This window comes from Leuresthes tenuis, unplaced genomic scaffold, assembly GCF_036924035.1.
Source record: "Leuresthes tenuis unplaced genomic scaffold, fLeuTen1.0.hap1 SCAF_17, whole genome shotgun sequence".
NCBI classification, from domain to species: domain Eukaryota; kingdom Metazoa; phylum Chordata; class Actinopteri; order Atheriniformes; family Atherinopsidae; genus Leuresthes; species Leuresthes tenuis.
This window is the reverse complement of record NW_027325371.1, coordinates 25724463-25736786: the sequence shown is the minus strand read 5'-3', so window position 1 is coordinate 25736786 and position 12324 is coordinate 25724463. Positions and strand designations below refer to the sequence as shown.

Genomic DNA, 12324 nt, shown 5'->3' with positions numbered 1-12324 from the left:
GAGGCCTCTACAGGCCCCTCCCCTTTTTGCTCCTCACTTCCAATCCAAGCTTTTGGCGGGAAGTTTGAATTTATTGGGTCAACCTCTTCACTTTGTTCACCAACTGCCACCTTTGGTCCTTCTCTTTGTTGGCTTGACTGTGGCTTTACCGTCTTTAATTTGTTGGCAAAAGATTTAGGGCAATCTCTGAAGAGGTGATTTAATTCTCCACAGAGATTACATTTCCTGCCATTTGGACACTCTCCAAAAGTTTGCCCAATTTCTCTGCTCTTCCCACATAACACCTTGGTACAAGCCTCAACCAGGTGCCCATGCTCACCACACTTGCGGCAGAACTTGGGCTGCCCCTGGTAGTGGATGTAACCTCGGTTTTCAAGGTGGCCAGAGTGTCGCCCACCCGCTGCACTGAGCACTCTTCAGCCCTTTTAAATGGTATAACTTTGCACTCCCGCACGCTCCAGCAAGCACCATTCAAGCAACAACTTTGCACTCCAGCTTCGAACATCGGCACAGTCGCAACAAGTAAGGCGACTCTACTCAGAGAAGTCACTCTGCACAGTAACAAGATTTCTTTTGCACAGACAGAAAGGGCTTCACCCGCAAAGGTAAAGCCTGCCAAAAATAGAAACAACTCATTAGTGCTGCTCTCCACAGAAATCTTTAGTAAAAGGCGAAAGACTTGTACGTTATGAAGAGAAACCAGAGTACGATTATCCGTCACTGCGGGAGCAGGGCATCAGGCTTGTTGGCATAGCCACCTTCCCCATGGTGAGCTTTGCTTGGTTGAGACGCTTGCTCCCCCCCCCCCCTTGCTCCTCGGCTGACCAAGTAGGAACAATCGGGCCCTATTCGATGGCTGCCTTGTCTTTTACTCTGTGCAAAAGACAAGGCAGCAACAAAAACACCACGAGAATCCCGTATTGAGGCTTTGTTCTGACCGCTCATTCGGGGTCGCATTTCTTTCAAGCAATTCTCCTGGTTAGCCCACACTCGGCTCGCTCCCATAGCCGTGTTAAAGTCTACTTCGCATTCACTCTCTTTTCCCAGCAGACTCTTGGGATTTTATCTATAAAATGAATTCCTTCACTCAAACTATGTGAAAACTGCTTTGTCCTTAATATTTACCATGTCTAGAAAGATTTAAACAAAAAAAACAACGTTGTACTTTGCAGTAAAAGAAAGAGCAAATCTAAAGTTTCAGGAATCCGAGAATAAGCTTACTTTCATGAGTTCTTCACGATTTCGGATTTTGCTATAAAATGAATTCCTTCACTCAAACTAAATTAAAACTGCTAAACCGCTAATCTGTTATATGTAAGGCAGATGTCAAATTCACCGAAATAGGATCAAAGGGTATTCGGCCAATCGAGCTGTAGCAACTTCGGTAAAAGAGTATAAGTTGAAGAGTTTGTGAATAAAGGTGTGCGCACACATAGTGTGCTGTACGAAAATAGGCAGGGATCAATGCCGGCTGGGGTATATGTTCTTGTATGTTGTCTGACTGTTTGATTTGAATGTGTTGTGTAAGTGTCCTGTTGAATGTTACATGTTTGGGCTTTGACACGCTTCACTGTGGTTGTTAACTGTGTGGTGTGTCCTGAAATGTTATATGTTTGGGCTGTGTGACATGCTTAATGCTTGTCAGTAGCTACCCACTTATTCATATACTATCAAAGTATGTCCGGACTTCTTATGTTGTCAGTTCCCATCAAAAGCGGAAGCGGAGGTCTTCGGATGCAAGTGGGTGTGAATATCCCACCATACAAGTATGGTGGAGAGGAAGCTGTGAATGGCCGACCATAGTAAAAGGCGGGTGAGAGAAGGTGCGAATGCCTAACCATACATCATCAAAAGAGGGAGCGGAGGTGTTCCGCTGTAAGACGGTGTGAATGTCCGACCATAGATGGTAAAAAGCGGGTAAGAAAAGGTTAAATTACCCAACTGTACACAATCAAAAGAGGGAGCGGAGTTGTTCAGCTAAGAGAAGGTGTGAAAGTCCGACCTTGGTTTGTAAAAAGCGGGTAAGAAAAGGTTCGTATGCCCGAATATACACCATCAAAAGCGGAAGCGGAGGTGTTCGGCTGCAAGATATTGTGAACGTCCGACCAAAGTTTGTAAAAAGCAGTTAAGAAAAGGTTTGAATATCTAACCAAACATAATCAAAAGCGGGAGCAGAGCTGTTCGACTGGAAGTAGGTGTGAATGTCAGATCATAATTTTCAAAAAGCTGATGAGAAAGGGTGAGAATGCCCGACTATACATAATCAAATGCGGGCGCGGAGTTGTTCGGCTGTGAGTAGGTGGGAATCTCCGACCATAATTGCTGAAAAATGTGTTAGAATAGGTAAAAATGCCGGTCCATACATCATCAAAAGCGAGAGAGGTTGTGTTCGGCTGCAAGTAGGTGTGAATGTCCAGCCATAATTACTCACAAACGGGTAAGAAAAGGTAGTATTGCCAGACCATATATGATCAAAACAGGGAGCGGAGGTGGTTCAGCTGCAAGAAGGTTTGAATGTCCGACTAAAGTTCAAATATATTAAAGAAAGCGGGAGGAGAGGTCTTCGGATGAGAGTGGTTGAAAATTTCCAACCATAATGTATAAAATGCGGTGAAAAAAAGGTGTGATAGAACACTAAAAGGTGGAGCGGAAGTGTTCGGCTGCAAGAAGGTGTGAATATCCGACTATATTTGGTGAAAAGCAGGTGAAGCGAGGTCTGAATGCCCAACCTTACATCATCAAAAGCGAGATCAGAGGTGTTTGGCTGCAAGAAGGCCATAGTTTGCCAAAAGCGGGTAAGGTGCGAATGTCCGACTAAATATCAACAAAATTTGGGGCAGAGGTCTTCGGATGCAAGTGGGTGTGAATATCCAACCATACAAGTATGGTGGAGAGGAAGCTGTGAATAGCCGACCATAGTTTGGAAAAAGCGGGTAAGAAAAGATTTGAATACCCGAACATACACCATCAAAAGAGGGAGCGGAGGTGTTCCGCTGTACGAAGGTGTGAATGTCCGACCATAGTTGGTAAAAAGCGGGTAAGAAAAGGTTAAAATACCCGACTGTACACAATCAATAGCGGGAGCGGAGTTGTTCGGCTACTAAAAGGTGTGAAAGTCCGACCCTGGTTTGTAAAAAGCGGGTAAGAAAAGGTTCGAATGCCCGAACATACACCAACAAAAGAGGGAGCGGAGGTGTTCGGCTGCAAGAAGGTGTGAACGTCCGACCAAAGTTTGTAAAAAAGCAGTTAAGAAAAGGTTCGAATATCTAACCAAACATAATCAAAAGCGGGAGCAGAGCTGTTCGACTGCAAGTAGGTGTGAATGTCAGAGAATAATTTGCAAAAAGCTGATGAGAAAGGGTGAGAAATCCCGACTATACACCATCAAATGCGGGAGCGGAGTTGTTCGGCTGTGAGTAGGTGTGATTCTCCAACCATAATTGCTGAAAATGTGTTAGAAAAGTTAAGAATGCCGGTCCATACATCATCAAAAGCGGGAGAGGTGGTGTTCGGCTGCAAGTAGGTGTGAATGTCCATTAATAATTGCTTTAAAACATGAAAGAAAATTTTCGAATATCAAACCTTACATGATCATTAGCGGGAGAGGAGGTGTTCAGCTGCAAGAAGATGTGAATATCCACCCATAATTACTGAAAAATGGGTAGGAAAAGATGCGAATGTCCAACCATAAATCATCAAAAGCAGGAGTGGAGTTGTTCAGCTACAAGAAGGTATGAAAGTCCAACCATGGTTTGTAAAAAGCGGGTAAGAGAAGGTTCGAATACCCGAATATATACCATCAAAAGCGGAAGTGGGGGTGTTCGGCTGCAAGAAGGTGTGAACGTCCGACCAAATATTGTAAAAAGCAGTTAAGAAAAGGTTTGAATATCCAACCGAACATAATCAAATGAGTTTGAGCAGAGCTGTTCGACTGCAAGTAGGTGTGAATGTGAGATCATAATTGCTGAAAAATGTGATAGAAAAGACTAGAATGCCGGACAATACATCATCAAAAGCGGGAGAGGTGGTTTTTCGGCTGCAAGTAGGTGTGAATGTCCAGCCATAATTACTCACAAACGGGGGAAGAAAAGGTAGTATTTCCAGACCACACATGATCAAAACAGGGAATGGAGGTGGTTCAGCTGCAAGGTGTGAATGTCTGACTAAAGTTTGTAAAAACCGTGTAAGACAAGGGGCGAATGCCCGACAATGTATGATCAAAAGAGGGAGCGGAGGTTTTCGGCTGCAAGGTCTGAATGTCCAACCATAATTTGTAAAAATCGGGGAAGAAAAGGCTCGAAAGCCCGACTATACACCATCAAAAGCGGGAGCAGAGGTGTTCAGGTGCAAGCAGGTCTGAATGTCCGACCAATAATTACTGAAAAATGGGTAAGAAAAGGTGCGAATGCCAAATCATACATCATCAAAAGCAGGAGCGGATGTGTTCGGCTACAAGAAGGTTTGAATGTCCAACCATAGTAAGTAATAGGTGGGTAAGAAAAGGCTCGAATGCCCGACTATACACCATCAAAAGCGAAAGCGGAGGTGTTCGGCTGCAAGATATTGTGAACGTCCGACCAAAGTTTGTAAAAAGCAGTTAAGAAAAGGTTCGAATATCTAACCAAACATAATCAAAAGCGGGAGCAGAGCTGTTCGACTGCAAGTAGGTGTGAATATCAGATCATAATTTGCAAAAAGCTGATGAGAAAGGGTGAGAATGCCCGACTATACACCATCAAATGCGGGAGCGGAGTTGTTCGGCTGTGAGTAGGTGTGAATCTCCAACCATAATTGCTGAAAAATGTGTTAGAAAAGGTAAGAATGCCGGTCCATACATCATCAAAAGCGAGAGAGGTTGTGTTCGGCTGCAAGTAGGTGTGAATGTCCAGCCATAATTACTCACAAACGGGTAAGAAAAGGTAGTATTGCCAGACCATATATGATCAAAACAGGGAGCGGAGGTGGTTCAGTTGCAAGAAGGTTTGAATGTCCGACTAAAGTTCAAATATATTAACAAAAGCGGGAGGAGAGGTCTTCGGATGAGAGTGGTTGAAAATTTCCAACCATAATGTATAAAATGCGGTGAAAAAAAGGTGTGATAGAACACTAAAAGGTGGAGCGGAAGTGTTCGGCTGCAAGAAGGTGTGAATGTCCGACTATATTTGGTGAAAAGCAGGTGAAGCAAGGTCTGAATGCACAACCTTACATCATCAAAAGCGAGATCAGAGGTGTTTGGCTGCAAGAAGGCCATAGTTTGCCAAAAGCGGGTAAGGTGCGAATGTCCGACTAAATATCAACAAAATTTGGGGCGGAGGTCTTCGGATGCAAGTGGGTGTGAATGTCCGACTATATTTGGTGAAAAGCAGGTGAAGCAAGGTCTGAAAGCCCAACCTTACATCATCAAAAGCGAGATCAGAGGTGTTTGGCTGCAAGAAGGCCATAGTTTGCCAAAAGCGGGTAAGGTGCGAATGACCGACTAAATATCAACAAAAGTGGGGGCGGAGGTCTTCGGATGCAAGTGGGTGTGAATATCCCACCATACAAGTATGGTGGAGAGGAAGCTGTGAATGGCCGACCATAGTAAAAGGCGGGTGAGAGAAGGTGCGAATGTCAAACCATACATAATCAAAACAGGGAGCGGAGGTGTTCTGCTGTAAGAAGGTGTGAATGTCCAACCATAGTTGGTAAAAAGCGGGTAAGAAAAGGTTAAAATACCCGACTGTACACAATCAATAGCGGGAGCGGAGTTGTTCGGCTACTAAAAGGTGTGAAAGTCCGACCATGGTTTGTAAAAAGCGGGTAAGAAAAGGTGCGAATGCCCGACAATGTATGATCAAAAGAGGGAGTGGAGGTTTTCGGCTGCAGGAAGGTCTGAATGTCCAACCATAATTTGTAAAAACCGGGGAAGAAAAGGCTCGAAAGCCCGACTATACACCATCAAAAGTGGGAGCGGAGGTGTTCAGCTGCAAGACGGTCTGAATGTCCATCAATAATTGCTAGAAAACATGAAAGAAAATTTTCGAATATCAAACTGCACATGATCATAAGCGGGAGAGGAGGTGTTCAGCTGCAAGAAGGTGTGAATGTCTACCCATAATTACTGAAAAATGGGTAAGAAAAGGTGCGAATGCCTAACCATACATCATCAAAAGAGGGAGCGGAGGTGTTCCGCTGTAAGACGGTGTGAATGTCCGACCATAGATGGTAAAAAGCGGGTAAGAAAAGGTTAAATTACCCGACTGTACACAATCAAAAGAGGGAGCGGAGTTGTTCAGCTAAGAGAAGGTGTGAAAGTCCGACCTTGGTTTGTAAAAAGCGGGTAAGAAAAGGTTCGTATGCCCGAATATACACCATCAAAAGCGGAAGCGGAGGTGTTCGGCTGCAAGATATTGTGAACGTCCGACCAAAGTTTGTAAAAAGCAGTTAAGAAAAGGTTCGAATATCCAACCATACATAATGAAAAGCAGGAGCAGAGCTGTTCGACTGCAAGTAGGTGTGAATGTCAGATCATAATTGCTGAAAAATGTGATAGAAAAGACTAGAATGCCGGACAATACATCATCAAAAGCGGGAGAGGTGCAAGTAGGTGTGAATGTCCAGCCATAATCACTCACAAACGGGGGAAGAAAAGGTAGTATTTCCAGACCACACATGATCAAAACAGGGAATGGAGGTGGTTCAGCTGCAAGGTGTGAATGTCTGACTAAAGTTTGTAAAAACCGTGTAAGACAAGGGGCGAATGCCCGACAATGTATGATCAAAAGAGGGAGCGGAGGTTTTCGGCTGCAAGGTCTGAATGTCCAACCACAATTTGTAAAAATCGGGGAAGAAAAGGCTCGAAAGCCCGATATACACCATCAAAAGCGGGAGCAGAGGTGTTCAGTTGCAAGAAGGTCTGAATATCCGACCAAAAATTAATGAAAAATGGGTAAGAAAAGGTGCAAATGCCAAATAATACATCATCAAAAGCAGGAGCGGATGTGTTCGGCTACAAGAAGGTTTGAATGTCCAACCAAAGTTTGTAAAAAGCAGTTAAGAAAATGTTCGAATATCCAACCAAACATAATCAAAAGCGGGAGCAGAGCTGTTCGACTGCAAGTAGGTGTGAATATCAGATCATAATTTGCAAAAAGCTGTTGAGAAAGGGTGAGAATGCCCGACTATACACTATCAAATGTGGGAGCGGAGTTGTTCGGCTGTGAGTAGGTGTGATTCTACAACCATAATTGCTGAAAAATGTGTTAGAAAAGGTAAGAATGCCGGACCATATATCACCAAAAGCGGGAGAGGTTGTGTTCGGCTGCAAGTAGGTGTGAATGTCCAGCCATAATTACTCACAAACGGGTAAGAAAGGGTACTATTGCCAGACCATATATGATCAAAACAGGGAGCGGAGGTAGTTCAGCTGCAAGAAGGTTTGAATGTCCGACTAAAGTTTGTAAAAAGCGGGTAAGACAAGGTGTGAATTCCCGACAATGTATGATCAAAGGTGCGAAAGCCCAACCGCACATGATCATAAGTGGATGAGAAGGTGTTCGACTGCAAGTAGGTGTGAATGTAAGATCATAATTTGTAAAAAGCGGGTAAGAAAAGGTAAGAATGCCCAACCATAAATTATCAAAAGCGGCAGCAGAGTTTCGACTGGTATTTATCAATGTCTAGATAGATTTCAACAAAAAACAACGTTGTACTTTGCAGTAAAAGAAAGTGCAAATCAAAAGTTTTAGGAATCCGAGAATAAGCTTATTTTCATGAGTTCTGCACGATTTCGGATTTTATGTATAAAATGAATTCCTTCACGCAAACTAAGTTAACACTGCTTTGTCATTCATATGTACCCATTTCTACATATATTTCAAGCATAAACTTCCTCATACTACCCTGAATGAGAAAGAGCAACACTTGTGATTAAGCCATACGCCCCTTTTGAGGAGTTCTGCATGGTTTGGGATTTTATCTATAAAATTAATTCCTTCACTCAAACTATGTTAAAACGGCTTTTACCTTCATATTTATCAATGTCTCGATAGATTTAAACAAAAAAACAACGTTGTACTTTGCAATAAAAGAAAGAGCAAATCAAAAGTTTTAGGAATCCGAGAATAAGCTTATTTTCATGAGTTCTGCACGATTTCGGATTTTATGTATAAAATGAATTCATTCACTCAAACCAAGTTAAAACTGCTTTTTCCTTCATATTTATTAATGTCTAGATCGACTTCAACAAAGAACAACATTGTATTTTGCAGTAGAAGAAAGAGCAAAACTGAAGGATCAGGAATCCGAGAATAAGCTTCTTTTCATACGTTCTGCATGATTTGGGATTTTATGTATAAAATTAATTCCTTCACTCAAACTAAGTTAACACTGCTTTGTCCTTCATATATACCCATTTCTACATATATTTCAAGCATAAACTTCCTCATACTACCCTGAATGAGAAAGAGCCACACTTGTGATTAAGCCATACGCCCCTTTTGAGGAGTTCTGCATGATTTGGGATTTTATCTATAAAATCAATTCCTTCACTCAAACTATGTTAAAACGGCTTTTACCTTCATATTTATCAATGTCTCGATAGATTTAAACAAAAAAACAACGTTGTACTTTGCAATAAAAGAAAGAGCAAATCAAAAGTTTTAGGAATCCGAGAATAAGCTTATTTTCATGAGTTCTGCACGATTTCGGATTTTATGTATAAAATGAATTCATTCACTCAAACCAAGTTAAAACTGCTTTTTCCTTCATATTTATTAATGTCTAGATCGACTTCAACAAAGAACAACATTGTATTTTGCAGTAGAAGAAAGAGCAAAACTGAAGGATCAGGAATCCGAGAATAAGCTTCTTTTCATACGTTCTGCATGATTTGGGATTTTATGTATAAAATTAATTCCTTCACTCAAACTAAGTTAACACTGCTTTGTCCTTCATATATACCCATTTCTACATATATTTCAAGCATAAACTTCCTCATACTACCCTGAATGAGAAAGAGCCACACTTGTGATTAAGCCATACGCCCCTTTTGAGGAGTTCTGCATGATTTGGGATTTTATCTATAAAATCAATTCCTTCACTCAAACTATGTTAAAACGGCTTTTACCTTCATATTTATCAATGTCTCGATAGATTTAAACAAAAAAAAAACGTTGTACTTTGCAGTAAAAGAAAGAGCCAATCAAAAGTTTTAGGAATCCGAGAATAAGCTTATTTTCATGAGTTCTGCACGATTTCGGATTTTATGTATAAAATGAATTCATTCACTCAAACCAAGTTAAAACTGCTTTTTCATTCATATTTATCAATGTCTAGATCGACTTCAACAAAGAACAACATTGTATTTTGCAGTAGAAGAAAGAGCAAAACTGAAGGATCAGGAATCCGAGAATAAGCTTATTTTCTTATGGGCAAGTGGGAACTGCTTTGTCCTTCGTATTTATCAATGTGTAGATGGATTTCAACTTCTTCTACTGCAAAGTCCAATGTTTTTCTTTGTTGAAGTCGATCTAGACATTGATGAATATGGAAGGGCAAAGCAGTTTTAACTTGGTTTGAGCAAAGCAATTCATTTTATAGCAAAATCCGAAATCGTGCAGAACTCATGAAAGCAGGCTTATACTCGGATTCCTGAAACTTTAGATTTGCTCTTTCTTTTACTGCAAAGTACAACGTTGTTTTTTTGTTTAAATCTTTCTAGACATGGTAAATATGAAGGACAAATCAGTTTTAACATAGTTTGAGTGAAGTAATGCATTTTATAAGCAAAATCCCAAATCATGCAAAACTCACGAAAAGCTTTTTCTCACTTTTCACTGCTTTTTACAAACTTTGGTCGGACGTTCACACCTTCTTGCATCCGAACACCTCCGCTTCCGCTTTTGATGATGTATATTCGGGCATTCGAACCTTTTATTACCCGCTTTTTACAAACCATTGTTGGACTTTCACACCTTCTTGCAGCCGAACACCACCTCCGCTCCCTGTTTTGATCATATATGGTCTGGCTACTACCTTTTCTTACCCGTTTGTGAGTAATTATGGCTGGACATTCACACCTACTTGCAGTCGAACACAACCTCTCTCGCTTTTGATGATGTATGGACCGGCATTTTTACCTTTTCTAACACATTTTTCAGCAATTATGGTCGGAGATTCACACCTACTCACAGCCGAACAACTCCGCTCCCGCTTTTGATGATATATAGTCGGGCATTCTCACCCTTTCTCATCAGCTTTTTGCAAATTATGATCTGACATTCACACCTACTTGCAGTCGAACAGCTCTGCTCCCGCTTTTGATTATGTTTGGTTGGATATTCGAACCTTTTCTTAACTTCTTTTTACATATTTTGGTTGGACGTTCACACCTTCTTGTAGCCGAACACTTCCACTCCTGCTTTTGATGATGTATGGTTGGGCATTCACACCTTTTTTTTGCCCATTTTTCAGGAATTATGGGTGGACATTCACACCTTGCAGCTGAACACCTCCTATCTCACTTATGATCATGTGCGGTTTGATTTTCGAAAAGTTTCTTTCATGTTTTCTAGCAATTATTGATGGACATGTAGACCTTCTTGCAGCAGAACACCTCCGCTCCCGCTTTTGATCATACATTGTCAGGCATTCGCACCTTGTCTTACCCACTTTTTACAAACTTTAGTCGAACAGTCACACCTTTTTGCAGCCGAACACCACCTCTCCCGCTTTTGATGATGTATGGTCCAGCATTCTTACCTTTTCTAACACATTCTTCAGCAATTATGGTCGGACATTCACACCTACTCAGAGCCGAACACCTCCGCTCCCGCATTTGATGGTGTATAGTCGGGCATTCTCACCCTTTCTCATCAGCTTTTTACAAATTATGATCTGACATTCACACCTGCTTTTGATAATGTATTGTTAGGCATTCGCACCTTTTTTTTAACCCATTTTTCATGAATTATGGGTGGACATTCACACCTTCTTGCAGCCGAACACCTCCTCTACCGCTTATGATCATGTGCGGTTTGATATTCGAAAATTTACTTTCTTGTTTTAAAGCAATTATTGATGGACATTCAAACCTTCTTTTTGATGGTGTATAGTCGGGCTTTCGAGCCTTTTCTTCCCGGTTTTTACAAACCATGGTCGGACTTTCACATCTTCTTGTAGCCGAACAACTCCGCTCCCGCTATTGATTGTGTACAGTCGGGTATTTTAACCTTTTCTTACCCGCTTTTTACCAACTATGGTCGGACATTCACACCGTCTTACAGCGGAACACCTCTGCTCCCGCTTTTGATGGTGTATAGTCGGGCATTCGAACCTTTTCTTACCCGCTTTTTACAAACTATGGTGGGACATTCAAACCTTCTTGTATCCGAAAACCTCCGCTCTCTCTTTTGATCATACATTGTCGGACATTCGCACCTTTTCTTACCCGCTTTTTACAAACCATGGTCGGACTTTCACATCTTCTTGTAGCCGAACACATCCGCTCCCGCTATTGATTGTGTACAGTCGGGTATTTTAACCTTTTCTTACCCGCTTTTTACAAACCATTGTTGGACTTTCACACCTTCTTGCAGCCGAACACCACCTCTCCCGCTTTTGATGATGTATGGCCCAGTATTCTTACCTTTTCTAACACATTTTTCAGCAATTATGGTCGGACAATCACACCTACTCACAGCTGGACACCTCCGCTCCCGCTTTTGATCATACAATGTCGGGACATCGCTCCTTGTCTTACCAGCTTTTTACAAACTTTAGTCGAACATTCACACCTTCTTGCAGCTGAACACCTCCGCTCCCGCTTTTGATGATGTATAGTCGGGCTTTCGAGCCTTTTCTTACCCGGTTTTTACAAATTATGGTTGGACATTCAGACCTTGCAGCCAAACACCTCCGCTCTCTCTTTTGATCATACATTGTCGGGCATTCGCACCTTGTCTTACCCGCTTTTTACAAACTATAGTCAGACATTCACACCTTGCAGCTGAACCTCCGCTCCCTGTTTTGATCATGTATGGTCTGGCAATACTACCTTTTCTTCCCCCGTTTGTGAGTAATTATGGCTGGACATTCACACCTACTTGCAGTCGAACAGCTCTGCTCCCGCTTTTGATTATGTTTGGTTGGATATTCGAACCTTTTCTTAACTGCTTTTTACAAACCATGGTCGTACTTTCACACCTTCTTGTAGCCGAACAACTCCGCTCCCGCTATTGATTTTGTACAGTCGGGTATTTTAACCTTTTCTTACCCGCTTTTTACCAACTATGGTCGGACATTCACACCGTCTTACAGCGGAACACCTCCGCTCCCGCTTTTTAT

General features: G+C 41.9%; 1 non-coding gene across 1 annotated transcript; it reads right to left on the bottom strand.

Moving 5' to 3' along the window:
• Nucleotides 1-594: 594 nt before the first annotated feature.
• On the bottom strand, nt 595-708 carry LOC140274233 (U5 spliceosomal RNA). The gene has a single exon (XR_011908205.1). It is a non-coding gene; the product is annotated as a U5 spliceosomal RNA (small nuclear RNA).
• Nucleotides 709-12324: the final 11616 nt, after the last annotated feature.